The sequence below is a fragment of the Grampus griseus genome (assembly GCF_964374135.1).
Source record: "Grampus griseus genome assembly, chromosome: 7".
Classification (NCBI taxonomy): domain Eukaryota; kingdom Metazoa; phylum Chordata; class Mammalia; order Artiodactyla; family Delphinidae; genus Grampus; species Grampus griseus.
In genome coordinates this window covers 87,252,037-87,270,185 of record NC_139001.1, presented here as the reverse complement: position 1 = coordinate 87,270,185, position 18,149 = coordinate 87,252,037, and the positions used below count along the sequence as shown (strand labels likewise).

General features: G+C 35.3%; 1 long non-coding RNA gene across 1 annotated transcript; it reads left to right on the top strand.

Moving 5' to 3' along the window:
- Window positions 1–6,093: 6,093 nt before the first annotated feature.
- LOC309824682 lies at window positions 6,094–6,948 on the top strand. Its single transcript, XR_014296960.1, has 2 exons — window positions 6,094–6,173; window positions 6,663–6,948. It is a non-coding gene; the product is annotated as an uncharacterized lncRNA (long non-coding RNA).
- Window positions 6,949–18,149: the final 11,201 nt, after the last annotated feature.

Sequence of the window (18,149 nt, the reverse complement as noted above, 5' to 3'; positions counted from 1 at the left end):
GAAATGGAAATCAAAACTACAATGAAATACCATCTCACACCTATTAGGATGACTATTATTAAAACAAAACAAAAGTGTGGGTGAGGATATGGAGAAATTAGAACCCTGTTCACTATTGGTGGGGATGTAAAATGGCACAGCTACTGTGCAAAATAATATGACAGCTTCTCAAAGAATTAAAAATAGAATTACCATATTATCCATAATGGAGGGGAGGGGAAGTTTCACTTCTGGGCATAGACTCAAAATAATTGAAAGCAGGACCCCAAAGAGATGTTTTTACACCCATGTGATTAGCAGCATTATTAACAATAGCCAAAAAGTGTAAGCAATTCAAGTATCTATCAACTGATGAATGGAAAAACAAAATATGGTATATACATACAATGGAATATTATTCAACCTTAAAAAGGAAAGTAATTCTGCAATATGCTACAGCATATATGAAGATTGAGGACATTATGCTAAGTGAAATAAGCTAGCCATAAAAAGACCAATACTGTATAATTCTACTTAGATAAGGTACTTAGAGTAGTCAAAATCATAAAGACTGAAAGTATAATGGTGGTTTCTAGGGGCTGAGGAGAAAAAAAGAATGAGGAGTCACTGTTTAATGGATATAGAGTTTCAGTTTTACAAGATAAAGAGATATGATGGTTGCACAACAATGTGAATGTATTTAATAGCACTGAACTGAACACTTGAAAATGGTTTAAATGGTATATGTTATGTTTTGTGTATTTGACTACAAAAAAGAAAAAAGCACAATGAGATTTCACTACACACTCACTCTAATGACTGTAATAAAAAAAGACAGAAAAATATCAAGTGTTAGTGAGGACGTGGAGACACACTAATCCTCACATATTGCTGATGGGAATATAAAATGGCCTCAACCCTGTGGAAAACAGTTGGACAATTTCTTTTTAACTTTTTAGTTAAACATAATCTTGCTGTATGACCCAAAATCAATCCTAGGTGTCAAACCAAGAGAAACCAAAAAATATGTCCACATAAAGACGTGTACACAAATATTCATAGAAGCTAATAATAATAGCTTAAAACTAAAGCTGTGAACAATCCAAATACTCAAGTGACAAAAATTACAAAACATGGTCTATATTAGCAACATACCACCATTGGCAATTAAACTGGAACATTTCTCCAGAGAAGACATACAAGGCCAACAGATACATAAAAGATGCTCACGTCAGTCATCATCAGGGAAATGCAAATGGAAACCACAATGAGATATCATCTCATACCTCTTAGGGTGCCTATTATCCCAAAAGGCAAGTGTTGGTGAAGATGTGAAGAAATCAGAACACTCGCACACAGTTTTGGGAATGCCAAATGATGCAAATGTTATGGAAAATAATATGGAAGTTCTCCCCCAAAATGAAAAATAGAACTTACAATATGGCTCAGCAATTGCACTTACAGGTATTCATCCAAAAGTATTGAAATTATAATTTCAAAGAGATTCTCGTGTTCCTTGCAGCCCTATTCGCAATAACCAAAACATGGAAACAACCTAAGTGTCCATCAATGGATGAATGAATGAAGAAAATGTTGTATCCACACACAGTGGAACATTTTTTCTGTCTTAGAGAAGAAGGAAATCCTGCAGTATGTGACAACATGGATGAAATGTCGAGGACATCATGCTAGGAACGTTAAGCCAGTCACAGAAGGACAGATACTGCAAGATGCCGCTTATATGAAGTATTTAATGCAGTCAAACTCATAGAAGCAAAGAGCAGAATGGTGGCTGCCAGATGCTGGGGGTAGGGACAAATGGAGCGTTGCTAATCTACGGGTATAAAGTTTCAGTTATACAAGAAGATTAACCTCTAGAAATCTGCTAGACAACGCTCTAGCTATAGTTAAAATTATATTCTACACTTAAAATCTGTTAAAAAGGTAGATCTCATGTTTTGTTTGCTTACCACAATAATAAAAATAAAAATTTTTAAAAAGGAGCAAAATACTGATACATGCTAGTATTATTTTCCTGTTCATGATATAACACATTACTGCAAATTCAGTGGCTTAAAACAACAGAAATTTACTATCTTACAGTTTACGGAGGTGAGAAATCTGAAATGGGTCTCACTGGGTTAAAATTCACAGTATTGACATTCCTTTCTGAAGGCTCTTAGGGGAGAATCTGTTTTCTTGCCTCTTCCAGCATCTAGAGATGGCTCACATCCCTTGCCTTGTGATCCCTTTCCATATTCAAAGCCAGCCATGGCCAGTGAAATCTTTTTCACATCTCATCATTCTGACTCTTGTGATTAACCTTGAAGCCATTAGATAATCCAGGATAATCTCTTTGTTTTGAGGATAGTTGATCAGTAAACTTAATTCCACCTGCTACCTTAACTCTCCTTTACCATATAATATAAAATATCCACAGGTTCTGGGGATTAGGATATGGACATCTTTGTGAGGCAATTATTCTGTCTACCACAATGCTACAACATGAATGGACCTGAAGAGTATCATGCTAAGTGAAAGAAACCATACACAGAAGACTAGTTATTGTACTATAGCATTTATATGAAATATCTAGCAAAGGCAAATTTGTAGAGGCTAAAAGCAGACCACTGGTTTCCTAAGGATATGAGTATGAGATGAGATGAACCACAAATGGGTATGAGGAAACATTTTTAAGTTATGAAAATGTTCTAAAACTGTACAATTCTATTAATTTACCAAAACAACTTGTCTAGCAACTGTTATATTTTGTGGTTTGTAATTTATACCTCAATTGAGTTGTTAAAAAATAGAGGTACATGTCGTAGAGGGCAGAAGTTTGTTTTGAAGGAATAAATAATAGACCTTACCTATAAGATAGCCTATTTAAATAGGCCTTCCTTATAAGAAAGTTATTTGTTAGAGATGTGAAGAAAACAATGTAGATTAGGAGTCAAATATATCTCAAAGTATAGTTCCAATATTAAATATAAAATAAGGCTCATTGTTATTCATAAATCTATATATTTGCTCATTTATGAATGTTGAAAGGAAGATTTTCTTATTGAACCATAATGAAAGAATAATCTCTTGCCCTAGCTCTGAAAAGTAAATCATTTAACAAAGCAAGAAAGGTTGCTTGGGAATACATTTTGCCAAAGATTTCCACTTCTGGAAAATAACAATGACATTTAATCTTTGCATATTTATATTGAAATTTCTTTCAAGTATTTTAAGGAATCTGCTTCTGAAATTCTTCAAAATGGAATAACAAGGAGTAGGCAAATGGGAAATCGTGGACATAGTCATCAGACTAAACAGATGAATATAACGTAAGGAAATGTCTTTATTCATACATAGTTTACTGTACTTAGTATCATGTACGACAAATCCCAATTTACTTTTCTGTAACCTAAATTAATTTTTAAAAGTCAACTTCTATGCTACATTTTCTCTCTCTCTTTTTTTTTTTTTAGTGTATGTATGGGGGCATGTGCTGCTACCATCCTTTCAACAAAACACGAATCCCTAGAGAATTTCTTTAGCCCTCTGTAATTTACAACCATCCAAAGAACTCCAAAGTTGCAGTCCTCTATTCTAAGAGGATACTCCAGTCATGGCCACTGGCAGTTCTCCAAGCCAGCTAGGCTAGCACAGAGCAGAAGGCTAGCTCTCCAAGGACCTGAAAACTCTCCTTAAGAACTGTGTGTGTTGGCTGCACAGTCATTATCCGGAGGGTTCAGATACAGCTCATGCAGTCCCCCTGAGATCTCACTCCCAGTCATTATTTACAGGACTCAAATACATCCCACAGGCAAGGCAGTCAATGCACCAGTAATTCAACAGCTAACAGAGGGAATCTGGCCATGATCTGTGGACAGTCACTATTTTAAATTTTCCTTCTTTTTTTCCATAACATTTAGGAATCTCTGTGACAAAATGCATACTCTTACTATATGTATAACATAAAACATATATATGTACAATATCTCAATATAGCAAGAAGGTAATATTTTGAAATTTCAACTATATCATCAATGTGTGCTTACCAAGTCATGTCTTTGTTCTCTTACCGGAGAACATTTACCTTTGAAAGGGACGTGTGGTAGCAATAGTTAATCATTTGGAGGAGTATATAAAGTGCAATAATGAATTTATCCGTACTTATTTCAAACTGGCTCAGTTTCAAATTGAACTAGAAATAAACAACAGAAAGATTTCTTTTGGTCTCTTTCTCTGTTTTATTTTAAACTAGTTAGGGAAATGGGTTTTATATTTTAATAAACACAGCTAGCATTTTCTACTTTTTATAGAAACCCGTAAGATTGAGGAACTCATTTGTTCTTACACTATTAAAATACAAAAATAAATAAAATTATTCAAACTCATAGCTAATTTCAAAATGATTGCACACTGAATGCCAAAATAAGGAGATAACTCTTCACATAAAAAGGCTAATCATGGTTAATTGTTTTCTTATTCCTTTTGATGATAATAGCCATTATAAACTCATTTGAAGTATGTAGATGTAATATGCAATTACCATAAGACTCAGCATTCCAAAACTCAAACCAGAAGACTAAGACAGCATTGAGCACTGTTTATTGGTGAGGCTGCCAACCGGTTTCATTTTCAAAGAAAAAATAAGTGTGTAGCTGTAGTCCAATCTTTTTTACATGCATGTATTTTCTCTTTATGTGTGCTGATATAATGGCCATATCTAAATCAACCTGATTACTGTTGCACAAAGCAGTAGGTGGCTGTCACTATTGTCTGGAAATTTCTGAAGAAGTGTACACAATTCACAAAGTATTTAATTCCAGATCTTTTTTTTTTTTTTCTAGTAGGTGAAAACTGTGATCTCCTGGACATTATAAAATGTACACTGTCTTCTCAAGCTCAAGCTCAGGAGACTTGTACATCAAACTTCTAGTAGGAATATGTGCTTGGCTCTTTATACAAGAAGTTGAGAATTCTTCTGTATAAGATATAAAATGAAGTTATAGAGTTAACTTTTGACCTTCATCTAGGTTGGTCCCAAAAATAGAGCTCGTCTTAACACATTTGATCTATAGATTTTGTAGCCTTTAAAATTATATTGGAAAGATAAGTGATTGTAGAATTCTGTGAAAGGGAGTGTCAACTCTCCTGCAGAATAGTCATCTTCTCATTAAGTCTTTTCTTAGAAATAACAAGATAGGTCTATGCCACTGTTGTGTTATGTTTGAAGGACATGATATTCAAACCTACTCCCTCTCTCCTTTGTCACTCTTTCTAGGCAGCCTGGACTCCTTGGCCAGTCATTTCAGTGATCCTCTTAGCACACAAAATTTTCTATACAGAAAATGTGCTGTAGTCTCCCTTTTAACCCCATAGTTTCCATTGACCTAATTTCCTCCAAAACTTCTCTTTTCTCATTCACCACCAAACTTCTTGAAATGGTTATCTTCAACTATCCCCTCAATGAAAATTAATCCCAGTCTCTTCCCACTTTAACATGTATTTCAGTCGTCTCCTGGAAAACACTATCTCAAGTTGTACAAACCCAGGTTTGTATAACAAAGACTCTCATTTGTAGATTTATTCTGCTAGTTTTAGATCTGATATTTGTTGGTTCACAACCTTGAGAGTTCTCTGGATGAAATTGGAAACTGGCCCCAGGGAGAGACTGAAGAAAGAGACAGAGCACTCCAAATTGGTAGGTGGCAGGTTTAATAAGCAAGGGAACTTATGTACTAAGCTTGTCTTGGGTGATCTCAAGACAAGCAGATCTCTCTACCTGCACACCAGAATCTTAAGAGTTTATACAGAGACCTTAATGGGATTCAGTCATGTATTCAGTCCAGAGTGCCTCAACAACACATTACTCACTCAAGGCTGTGTCCTTGAAAGATATCTTAATGTGGGAAGGGTAGACAAAACACACATTCCAAGGACAGGGCAGGGGGTGAGGAGCCTCTGGTTATCCTTGCAGGTCAACTGGTGGTTACATTCCCTCAACCACCTCCTCCAACGATACTCTTTTTACTTTGCAAACACAGACCATAGTCATTGTAGCAACAAGCATCTGCCCTCAAGAATAGTGCAACTTCAGATAGCTGTGGCTTTTGTGGCTGCCGGGAGCCGTATAGGAAGTACCTTTGAGTCTCAGCACGGACGAGACCCATAGTGCCAAGCAAAGCTGGTACTGTCAGGTACAAATATGGAGAAGCAAAGCTCTCCTCTGTGTGGTTCCCCTTGTCTCCCCCCCCTGCTTTTGCTTAAGGTGATTTTTATGGGATTGCTATTAGTGTTGGGAAATATTTCCAGCTCCGATGGAGGGTTTAGGGAAAGACCCCAACTTAGGGTAAAACCAAAAAAGATTGTGATTACTCCGGCTCCCTTAATGGCTACACCCGAAATCCCCACTTCCAGGCCAGGGCGTTGGGTTCAGGGAAATACAATAGGAGCATTTGTGAGGCAAATTGAATGAGTTTTGGCCCTCCTGGGGAGTTAGAGATATGTTAGGAAACACTTGGGTATGGTGGCAGGGAGGTTTTATGCTACAGTGGGTAAATAGCAAATTAGATAGAGTAGGTAAGTTTTGATTATAAAGGAAGAAGAAAACAGCCTGTAAATATTTATAGTTGCTAAAAGAATAATGTGTTTGAGTTTGTGCTTTGAATAACTGGCTGATTGAATAGAACATACAGGTACAAGAACAATGAAGAAACCGCAGACTGCATTCCTGACCTGGACTGTGACCGGGGTGTGCCTGGCCACGGAGGATGAAAGAGACTATAGGCGATAAGAAGACTATTTAACCTGTTTAACCTGCTGATGTAATCTGTTGATGTAAATTACTTTTGTTTTATGGCTTGTGTAAGAGATTTTTTGGCATGGGAATGAGGTTGTTAAGATTGAAAATGAGATTATTTTATAGTATAAATACTTTGGAATCGTGAAAAATAAATTTGTCAGATCCTTGCATCCTCTGAGGTGTCTTGTGTTCTGTCCACGCCGACTCCGTCTCCCCTTTGGGTGAAACCTGTCCAGCTGGGGCTGGTCCCCGGCATGTGGCATCATCAATAAATGGAAAGAGAAATTTTATGTTTACCATGTTAGTCTGTACACTACTTGCCCTAGCTTGATCAAGGAAATAAAGCTATGGAGGACTGTATGGCTTTCTAAATTTCACTGAGGTCAAATAATGTATGACATAGTCCACAGCCTCCTCTTGTTGACAAACCAAGCTTTTGCTGGTTGTATTCCTTTAAGGATGGCTCCCAATTCATCCTATAACATATGTTTATTCAAATTATGCCTTCATACCAGCTCAATAGTTCTACAATATTTTGAGTCTGATAGAGGTTTACCTATGACAGGGATCATTAAACATTTTCTGTAAAGGGTTAGATAGTAAATATTTTAGACTTTGTGGGTCATATGGTCACAGTAGCAACTTAACTCTGCCACTGTAACAAGGGAGTAGCTGTAGACAATATGTAAATGGATGGAATGGCTGTATTTTAATAAATACAATGGGTGTTGGGTCAGATTTGATCAGTGGGCTATAGTTTAGAGACCTCTGGCCTAAGAGAAGCTACTGTAATGATACTTTAACTCCGAAATTTCTGCCTCATCTGAGCGTTACAATTAATTAAATTTCCTGTGATGATTGTCAGTTTATTTCTTTGACTTTTTTTCTAATAAGTCAAGATGGCTTATTTATGTATTTACTTCAAATAGGTATTGTTCATTTAGCCATTAAGCCTTATTTTATTTTTAAAGTTTATATAACAAATTAATATTATAAATCAATCATCAACAAGAACTTCTCTGATCCAAAATCCTTATACTGTTAAGTATCATTAGGCCACTCTCCACCTCTTCTCTGACTTAAATATGAGGACTTTTTAATAGAAGTCTCAGTTAAAAAGTCAAAAAATAAGCCTTTTATCTTAAACAGTTTGCAACGTGTATTTTGGTAGGTTTCAGTATGAAAGTGTCTAGAGCCCTAGTGGAAGGTAGGGCCAAAGGTCAGCAGAGCAGTCTGGTTAAAGAAATAGGGTAAATGGTTTGCATGCTAAAACGAGTAGGAAGGGACAGGGCAGGTATATATCCCAGGTAGGCACTGATAATGAACTTTGTCTTTCCTATCATTTTCTCTAGAATTGTAATCAGCAGCATAAGGTGAATTCATCAAAAAAAAAAAAAAAAAAATCAAATGAAAGTCACATGGCAAAGAAGGGTCAAAACAATTGTTCATCTAAGAAGTTTCCCGCCTTTAAATAACACAACTCTAGGGTAGACATAGAGAAGATCATAGGAAAACTTTCATGCTTATAAGCATAATTTGCAAAATTTGCTTCACCTAAACCCCAAGCAAATCACTGAAGGTTCACAGGTAAGAAATGAGACCCATGGGAGACCATTAACAGCTTAACACTTACAGTTTATATGGTCAAATTCATTCCATTTATAAGAATAATAAAGTAGAAGTGCTGTATTTTGATAATGACTTAATAACATTGAAAATGTAAAACTGTGAATTGTATAATACAGCAAGTTAAGAATGAAATGAAAATATTCAGTAGAGGGTGTGGTTATTTAGGTCATGTTCTTTTTTGGATCAAAGATGATGATTCTCACATGACTTACCAACAGCTTTTCTAAACTCATAAATAATCAAAACAGGCAATTAGAATTGGTAAGATTATCACACTTGAAAATGATTTAAAAAATCCACATTAGTTTTATAGTAGAAATAGAAACATGTTCATGAGATAGTCTGATGAAATGATCAGCAAATTTCAAGGCATATATGGACTTCTTTGGGTGTAAGTAAATTGGTAGAAGGTGTAAAGCCTTACTTCTAATAAAATTGGGAAGAAAATTTCCAGCCATGAAAAAAATGACAAATACAAATATCACATCGATAAAGTTACAATATGGTAAAGTATATTAGTTTTGTTACAAGTGACAGAAATCCTATTTTAAAGGCAAAAAGAAGCATTTCTATATTCAGGGAATCCAATAAAGTATAAACAACAACAACATCAAACTTTTTGTAGAATAAAAAGAAATGCAACTGGACTTCAGGGTAAATTGGAAAGGAGGGTCCTCAAAACTGCCAGGTCATTGTCTTTCTGTGATGGCTGCATTGTTTCAACACATGTATGTTTTCTCTATATTGAAGGGTTAACATAGAATTTTCACAATCTACCCAACATTTATTCTTTTTTTTCCTTGTTAACAATCCCAGTTTGATGAAGTATATGTTCTCTTTTGCATGGCCATGAACATCAGGAGAAACTGCTCTATTCTCAGCCTTAGAAAATTAATCCTGATTGGCCTTAAGCCAACTATGTTGGTATTAATTCCCTTGACAGTGATTAGTTTAGACAATGTGATAAAAATTGGCTGGGTGGTTCTAAAAAGTTTTCCTTGTCTTTAAAATTAAACACAATGGAGGAAATGATTTCTTTCTGTTTCTGAATAGCATAGTTTCTGAGTAAGATGCACTGAACTGGTACAACCATTTTATGGCAAGCCCAAAGCTGCAGGCAACCTCAAGGGTAATAGAATGGAAACAATTGTGAAAAGATCATTGAGTTGCTGCGTTAACATACCTTAGAGCTGCACTGTGTTACAACAGTGAATTTTATTGTTATTTAAATCCTTTGAGTTTAATTTTCTACTATTATCAGCGGAAAACTTCCTAAATAATATTGGGAAAAACACTGCCACTGATAGATGTTGATATAATTTTTGTTAGTGGAGAAACACTAAATGACAGAATATTTAGTGTCAAGTTCAAAAGTCCTGGGGTAGGACTCCAGTTAATCTAGATGAAAAATCCTGGGCCAATCCTTTGTGGTTTTCTTGAGTAGAATCAAGTGAGAACACAGTATTCTTTAGGGGAACCAAATATGTGGAGCTGGGAGAAAAGCAATTCCAAGAAGAGAGACAATATTTCTAGATGAAGACAAGGAAAAATTTCTACTCTACAAGGTGAAAACAGTAATGTGTGTTTAATAGAAAGGCAATGTGTTCAGAAAGCAAGACTATTATACAGTAAAAGTGAGAGGCATAAGTGTTAGGTGTAAGTGTTAACTTGTAAACACAATGGATTAAATTAATGGATTTTGGACAAAACTGTAGAGAGTGTATAGACTTCATGGAGAATGAAAATTAACTAGAAAACAACCACACAAATAAGGGAGAAAAGCCCATATTAGTTATTTTATGGATGAAGTTTGAAAGTTTCTTTCAAGTTGGACTACTCATTACCCAAGTAATTAAACTTCCGCATTACACTAATGATATTATTTTTTAAGCACAAATTAAATAAACAATAATTAGAGGAGGAACTACAGGATTCTCAACAGTCCCTCTTTGGGAAAGAGCTAAGGTGAAGTTTTCAAGGGCTGTGTACCTCAGAGAAAGGATCATGTTATGAAGGTAAATAATTTGAACTTACTGTAAAGGGTGATCCTGTGTTTAGGAGAGAGCTTCTTAGTCTGCTGAGCTGCTCCTTCTCTTCTGGTCTCTGTGAAGACAATTGTGTATTGAATTATGACCCTCATAAAAGACATGTTGAAGCTCTAACCCAGTAACTCAGAATATGACCTTATTTGGAAATAGGATATTTAAAATAAGTTAAATGAGGTCATTAGGGTGGGCCCTAATTCAATATGAATGGTGTTCTTATAAAAAGGGGAAATTTGGACACAGAAACAGACAAGCATACAAGGGAGAATGCCATGTGAACATGAAGATGGAAATTGGCATAAAGCATCTAAAGCCAAGGAACATCAAAGATGGTCAGCAAACCACGATGAGCTACAAGAGAGACATGGAACAGATTCTCCCTCACAGTCATCAGAAGAAACCGACACTGCCAACACCTGGATTTTGAATTTCTAGCCTCTAGAACTGTGAGTCAATAAAGTTCTGTTATTTCAACCACCCGGTTTGTGGTACTTCGTTACTGAAGCCCTAGCAATCTAATACATGTATTTCCATATGAGTGTTATCTTGCCAGTTCTATTCATTAACATCACTGCCTGGAAGGATCTGTGGATTGGGAAAAGGCTGATGCTCACTCTGCCTGTACTATTATGGCTTTGATTGGAGACTGCTCTGCCTGTCCTTTACCTCATGGGTATAACAGGAAGTCAACATACTTTTGATTTTAATTTTAGTTCTTACTAGCTCTTTGACACTGAGTAAATTCTTTAAAATTCTGGATATTGGTTTTCCTAGTTATAAATTATAAACTAGAAGGATAAAAAGATTCTTAATGTAGTGGGCATGTCATGTCAATCTGGGTCACTTTTTAAAAAAACACATGACTTGGGCCTCTGCTCTCATGAATGTAAGTCAATAGTTGGAAACTAGATAGTCATATTTTAAAAGGATCTAGAGTTAAATCTAATGGCAACCCTTCAATGATGACCAGGGAATTCAATATCAAAAACTGCTATGAGCTTTGATTTCATTCATTCTATAATTATGGTACTGTGGCTACTATGTCATGAGTAATACATGCAGTAGTAAGAGCCAAAATAGCTCAAAAATATCACTGCTTGGGAATTCCCTGGTGCTCCAGTGGTTAGGACCCTGTGCTTTCACTGCTAAGAGCCTGGGTTCAATCCCTGACCAGGGAACTAAGATCCCACAAGCTGCATGGTGCGGCCAAAAAAAAAAAAAAAAAAAAAAAAAAAAAAATCACTGCACGTATCTACAATAAATATTTAAATAAATGGGAATTGTAAGCAGCCCTCTACAGAGGAGCATAGATTTGGTATAATGACCTAGAAAGCTATATTTTCAGTTTGTAGCAGTAGCTAAAATTCATAATCCTTCTATTTCATAATATTTTTCTTTCCTAATCTACTAGAAAGAAGATGTTTGTTATTCTGTCACAGTGACCATTTAATGTGGCATTGGTATTATCTTCTAATTACCCAAATTTCTTTTGTACAGTTATATATTAAAAGCAGCAAGTTTGGACCTCCCTGGTGGCACAAAGGTTAAGAATCCACCTGCCAATGCAGAGAACATGGGTTCAAGCCCTGGTCTGGGAAGATCCCACATGCTGTGGAGCAACTAAGCCCGTGTGCCACAACTACTGAAGCCCACGCGCCTAGAGCCTGTGCTCCGCAACAAGGGAAGTCACTGCAATGAGGGGCCCACACACCACAATAAAGAGTAGCCCCCGCTTGCTGCAACTAGAGAAAGTCTGCACACAGCAACAAAGACCCAGTGCAGCCAAAAATAAAAATAAATAAAATATAAATAAAAAATTTTTAAAAAGCAGCAAGTTTACAAAACTCTTAGCTTGACAAATATCTTATAAATTCTTTCTTTAAATGCTAAGGGCTACAAAATATAATTTAGTACCTATGAGCTTCTAGGAGCTATTTACCACTTTAACAATTAACAAGCCATACAATAACATTTAAAAAGTCATAAAAATTTACATCTATAAGTGATTTTACTTAATAGGTTAGCAATATGCATTCTGAGCAATAGAAGGGGAACAGCACTAATAAAATGTATACTGAACTCAGTAAAAGTAATTTATGCAACTAGTGCTCAATTGATGACGAGGGCAAGTTATAGGTTGGTTATACGTCATGGTTTCATCTGTCCCTAACAAATGATTCTTGCCACACTGCCTCCTGTAATTAGGAGTGACACTGCTTGGAGGCAAAGGCATGCACAGAGTGGCCTTTCAAAATTCCTTTGAGAGGACCGTGATAAATTTCAAAGCAACATCTAGTAAATGGTAGAGTAAGACACAGATCTGAGAGTTGAAACCATTTCAGATTGAAGTAATCAGGGCATAGTCCTTTCTTAAAAAAATACTTTGCATATCTTCTCAAAATATAAGATGAGCAAATCAACAATTATTTAGTGACAACAGTACAGAGAAAAACAAAATCCTTGAATAAATAACTTAGTGAGAATAAAATAAATCAGTCCTGCACAATTTACATCTCTCTTGCCTCTTTGAAATTAGATGTACCCTGGTACCCTGGTAAGTCATGGAAAAGCAGAACAATATTTAACTGCAAATTTCTAGTAAACAAATTCCACTTCCAGTGTGTGAGAATTTTGAGTCATTTTTTGTGGGAACTGATTAGCAAAAGAAAAAATAGAATCTGAAATGGGAAATGGAAATAGAGCAGATGGCAATAAATCAGTGTATATTTTAATAATAAAAGTTTAGGAAAGAAGACAAAAGATAAGAGAAAAATATTCTCAAGTTTTACTGGGCTGTCTCGAGCTGAAAGAAAGAGAACTAGGAAGACAAATAAACAATGGAGTCATCTCACAATCAAAAAGGCATTAAATCCTGAGTGAAGAACCAGAATCAGGGGAAAAAGCTTTTTACAATGTTTATTATCTACAGTAAGATACATTTCTAAGTGTCTCCTTGATATAGTAGTGGATTGAGTATCAGACATAAACTATTGAGGTTTGGTGAATTAAAAAAAAAACCTAATAAAATAATTATTGTTAATTTAAGATGTAAAAATTGCCCTAATATTGTCTTTATTTGTTGATATATTATTTTATTTTAGCATAGACAACACACATTGTTAATGGCCTTTATATGTTTACTCTCAACTTGAGTCCCCACAGTTTTTTCTTCCTATAGAAATATTTCATCAACTAAATAGAAATAGTTCTCTTGTATTATCTGATGATGATAAAAGTAATCAATGTTTTGTGTAAAACACTCAGAAATAAACTGTAACTCTCATATATTGCTGATGGGAATGCAAAATGGAACATCTACTCTGAAAAGAGTTTTGAAGTTTTTTATTTAAAGTTAAATATACACTTACCATAAGATCCAGACATTCTGCTCCTAGGTATTTACCCAAGAGAAATAAAATACTCTCCTACAAAATAATCTGTAAATGACTGTGTATAGCAGCTTTATTTATAATAACCTCAAACTGGAAACAACCCAATGTCCATCCACTATTGAAAGAGTAAACAAGTTGTGTTACAGCCATACAATGAAATATTATTCAGCAATAAAAGGCAATAAACTAATTAACCATGTGAAAATATAACTAAATCTCAAAAACATTGTGCTAAGTGAAAGCAAATGAATATAAAAGGCTACATTTGCTATGATTCCATTTCTGTGACATTCAGGAAAAGACAATATGTAAGTGGGATCATATTCTATATTCTACTTTGTAATTTTTTAAATTAAAATTATATTATATAGTTATATATAAAATTATATAGTGCACATCTATAATAATAAAACCAAAAGCACTTTGATGGCATAGTATTTTATAGGTGTATCATTATTTATTTATTTAAATAATCTATTAACATATTCAATTTGATTGTAAGTTTTCTGACCATGAATGAATATTCTCATAAATACACTATCTATATGAACCATATACAATTGTCTGATAATTTTCTTAATACAAATTCCTGCACATTAACTTTCAGATTATAGATCTAGACACATTTAAATGTTTGATAGAATATGCCAAATTGTTCTTTACAAAAATTGTACAAAATACACTTCCACCAACAATATCTGAAGCTACTAATTTCTATTCCTCCCTCAGAGCACATTGGTTATTATCATTCAGAACATCTTTTAAAAGAGTAAGTTCTGCAACCAATAATTCTACATTTATGAACAAAATCTATTTGTGGAAAAGCCCTTAACATAATGTCTAAGGAGCTCACTATTTAATAAAAAGTAACACTATTCATTTTACATCTGGAATCCAATGTTTAATATTTTTTAAAAAAGGTTTTCCTATGCTTTTTATGGATAGATTTAAATATTTAAATTGTTGAAAATCTTTCCTTCATGTTCTGAGCCAGTTATTCTTCAGATTCACTTTCTAGCTCCTTGGTATTGACCTCCATGAAGTTCCTCATTTGGGCTCCTTTCCTCTCTGGTTTCTAGATGGGATTGAATAATGGTAGACCCAATTGTCCTAAGAGCAGAAGAGGGAGGTCAGGGTAGTTGTTCCCTCAATGCTTTTACTGCCAGCTCCTCGTTTGAACACTAGATACTTTCCCCAACCATCAGCACTGCTTCTTTAGGGTGGCTTCTCTCCCAGGGCTATAGCTTTTGCTGGATTCTGGCCACACCATCCTCTTCAGGCATAGTGGTGTTAACAAATATTAATCATAGTTAGTCTCTGGGGCTTTGCCATTCTTCTTGGGTCTCTTAACCCTGTCCACATGTCTATGAAAAGTCTTTTTATTAAAATTATCTTCATTTACTGATTTGGTTGTTTTATGGGACTCTAAGTGATACAGGGCTAAAACACAGGGTGATAAGATATCCAGCACTTAAATAATTAATTCTATGTTAGGCCATAAACACACAGGAGAGTGCTTAGTCAAAGAACTTAGATCAACAGGATATTTTTTTTTCTACAGCTACAGTCCTTGGAGTTATTTATGCAATGGTAAGCATACAAACAGAATGGGAAAAATTAGATAGGAACTAAATCTAATAGAATTACACAAAATTGGATACAATGAAGATTAGGGAAGAATAAAGAAAAATTATGTAGTGTGATTATATTGTGATAAAAATTCTTAATAAAGCGTGCTCTCTTTGTAAAGTTACCAGATTTAGCAAATAAAAATACAGGATGCCCAGTTGTATTTAAATTTTGGATAAGCAATGAATTATTTTTAGTATGTTTATCTGAAAACCAAATTTAACTGAGCATTATATATTTCGTCTGGCAACCCTATCCTTGCATACAATTCATTAACACAGTCTATCATTTGACAAAATCTCTTGTGATTTATCTACTGCATAATCAGCAACCTGTGAATGACCAAGTGACAGATGAAATCAAGTAGATCAAGAACTAGTGTCTAGGAGGCAAGTATCCAGATGAAACAGTGGGACAGAGTAAGTCCCCTAAGCAAAATATTACAATCAGAGTTATCTATTGTTTGATGGAGAGAGAGAGAGAGAGAGATTGTGCATATAAGGGCCACTAATATGAATTCTGATGAGAAGTGCAGTGAGGGGTTTTTTTTGTTTTGTTTTGAGTTTTTTTGGTACAAACTTTAATGAACAAGGAAAAAAAAAAAGTTTGATAGTTAAGTACCTGACCTGACATCTGTGTCAGGCAAACCAGGCCATGAAAACTATGTCTGAGACTATAAATATGAAATAAAAAATCTAGACCAGTCAAGAATATGGGCACGGGGCTTCCCTGGTGACGCAGTGGTTGAGAGTCCGCCTGCTGATGCAGGGGACACGGGTTCTCACAACAGTGAGAGGCCCGCGTACCGCAAAAAAAAAAAAGAATATGGGCACAAAAAGAAGTATTTGTAAATATGTAAGAAACAAGCAAAAATGTGCAATGAAAGGAATATTTCCCTGAGAGTAAGGACAGCTGATTTTTTTCCCAGCCTGGCCTTGATGAAGCCTTGGTCGTTCCAGGATCCATTATTTTAGCTACAAAAGGAATATTTAGTTATATATTTAGTTACATAAATATTATATAAAACTATATACATATTGCAGCCCTAAAAACCTGTGCTTTATAATCCAAGATTTTAATTGGAGCCCAAGAGAACAATGGGAAAAGTTTATCCATACAATAAAACCATGCTATTGTATCAGAATCAAGTATAAGAGAGCAGGTTCCAAAAATACTAAATCAGATAGACATCAGATGTTGATTACTGGAATAGAGCTCTTGGATGTCCGCTTTTTGCTTCTTTTCTGAGGGCTCTTCCCAGTGTGGGCAGACAACCAAGGGAAGGTTTTGCTTCTCTGTGGAACAAGACAGACTTCTAAAACTGCCCCAGGTTGGTAATTATCTGATTTATATCTTATCACAAGTAGAGACATAAGCCAGACGAAGGAATTTTATTAATTTAACCATATGGAAGAGAAAAATCGGAAACACTAACATACAATTTAGTTGTTAAAATATTAAAAAAAACTCTTACAATGAAAAATTCTGGAGAGGGCTAGAAGCATTGTCTGATTAGTAGAAAATGAAAAAGAAGATGTCTCCATTCTCTGTGCCCTTGTTCCTCATATGCCATTATGCTTTGAATGAGACTTGAAAAAGGGTAAAAAGGAGGCTTGAATTATACCCGAAATAGCTGGGAAATGTGGGTAAAGAAAATATGAGCAAATGTCCCAGTATATTGCAAGAACAGTTCCAATACGATGAAAGTGAAATAAAGCCATCACAAAATGAACCCCATTTTCTTTACACAAATAAACAAAGGAATTATTTGACTTATTCCATTTTTAAAAAAGGGGGAAAGGTAAGTAGAGATGCAGAATGTGGCAATGACAAAAAGGAAGATGGAACTGTAACAGCATGTTGAATGGAACCTTCTATTAAGGGGCCAAGAAAAAAATACATACTATATTCCAAAGTGACATGTCATACTGTGATGAAAAATTTTAAAGAAATTATTTCTAAACTGTTAAACCTTCTACCAAAACCAATAATGCAAAAGGATCAGGAGTAGGAAATAGGGTCAGGGAAGGATTTTTAAATGAATTTTTGGGAAGGAGGTTTCTATGAATCTCATCTTCCTCAAGAATGAAGAGTGGGGAATCCTGACTTTTATCAATAGCTCAAGAAAGCAAATTCTTAAACAAACAAACAAACAAACAAACGACTCTGAGACCTTAATATGTCTCCTGTAGAGTTTGGGGTAGCCAGTGGATAGGTATTTGTTTTATATCAAAATCTAAAAGATAAGAGATTGAATGAAAAAATTTGTGGCTGCTGAGAAAAGGACTACATTTTTGAAAGTATCGAACTTTAAAAATAGTAAGTTGATAGACCGTACAAGTGGTTTCCACAGTCCAGATTTCAGTTACAACCAGAGAGATAAATTATGGGTTTATCTTACATCCTATCAAAGAAGGACGATTTAAAATAGGTTAATTAAAAGATGACAGAGGGGCTTCCCTGGTGGTGCAGTGGTTGAGAGTCCGCCTGCTGATGCAGGGGACACGAGTTCGTGCCCCGGTCCGGGAGGATCCCACACGCCGCGGAGTGGCTGGGCCCGTGAGCCATGGCCGCTGAGCCTGCATGTCCGGAGCCTGTGCTACAGCAAAAAAAAAAGATGACAGAAAAATCCTGGAGCTATTGCTAGAGGTCCAAGGACTACATAAAGAGGTGTAA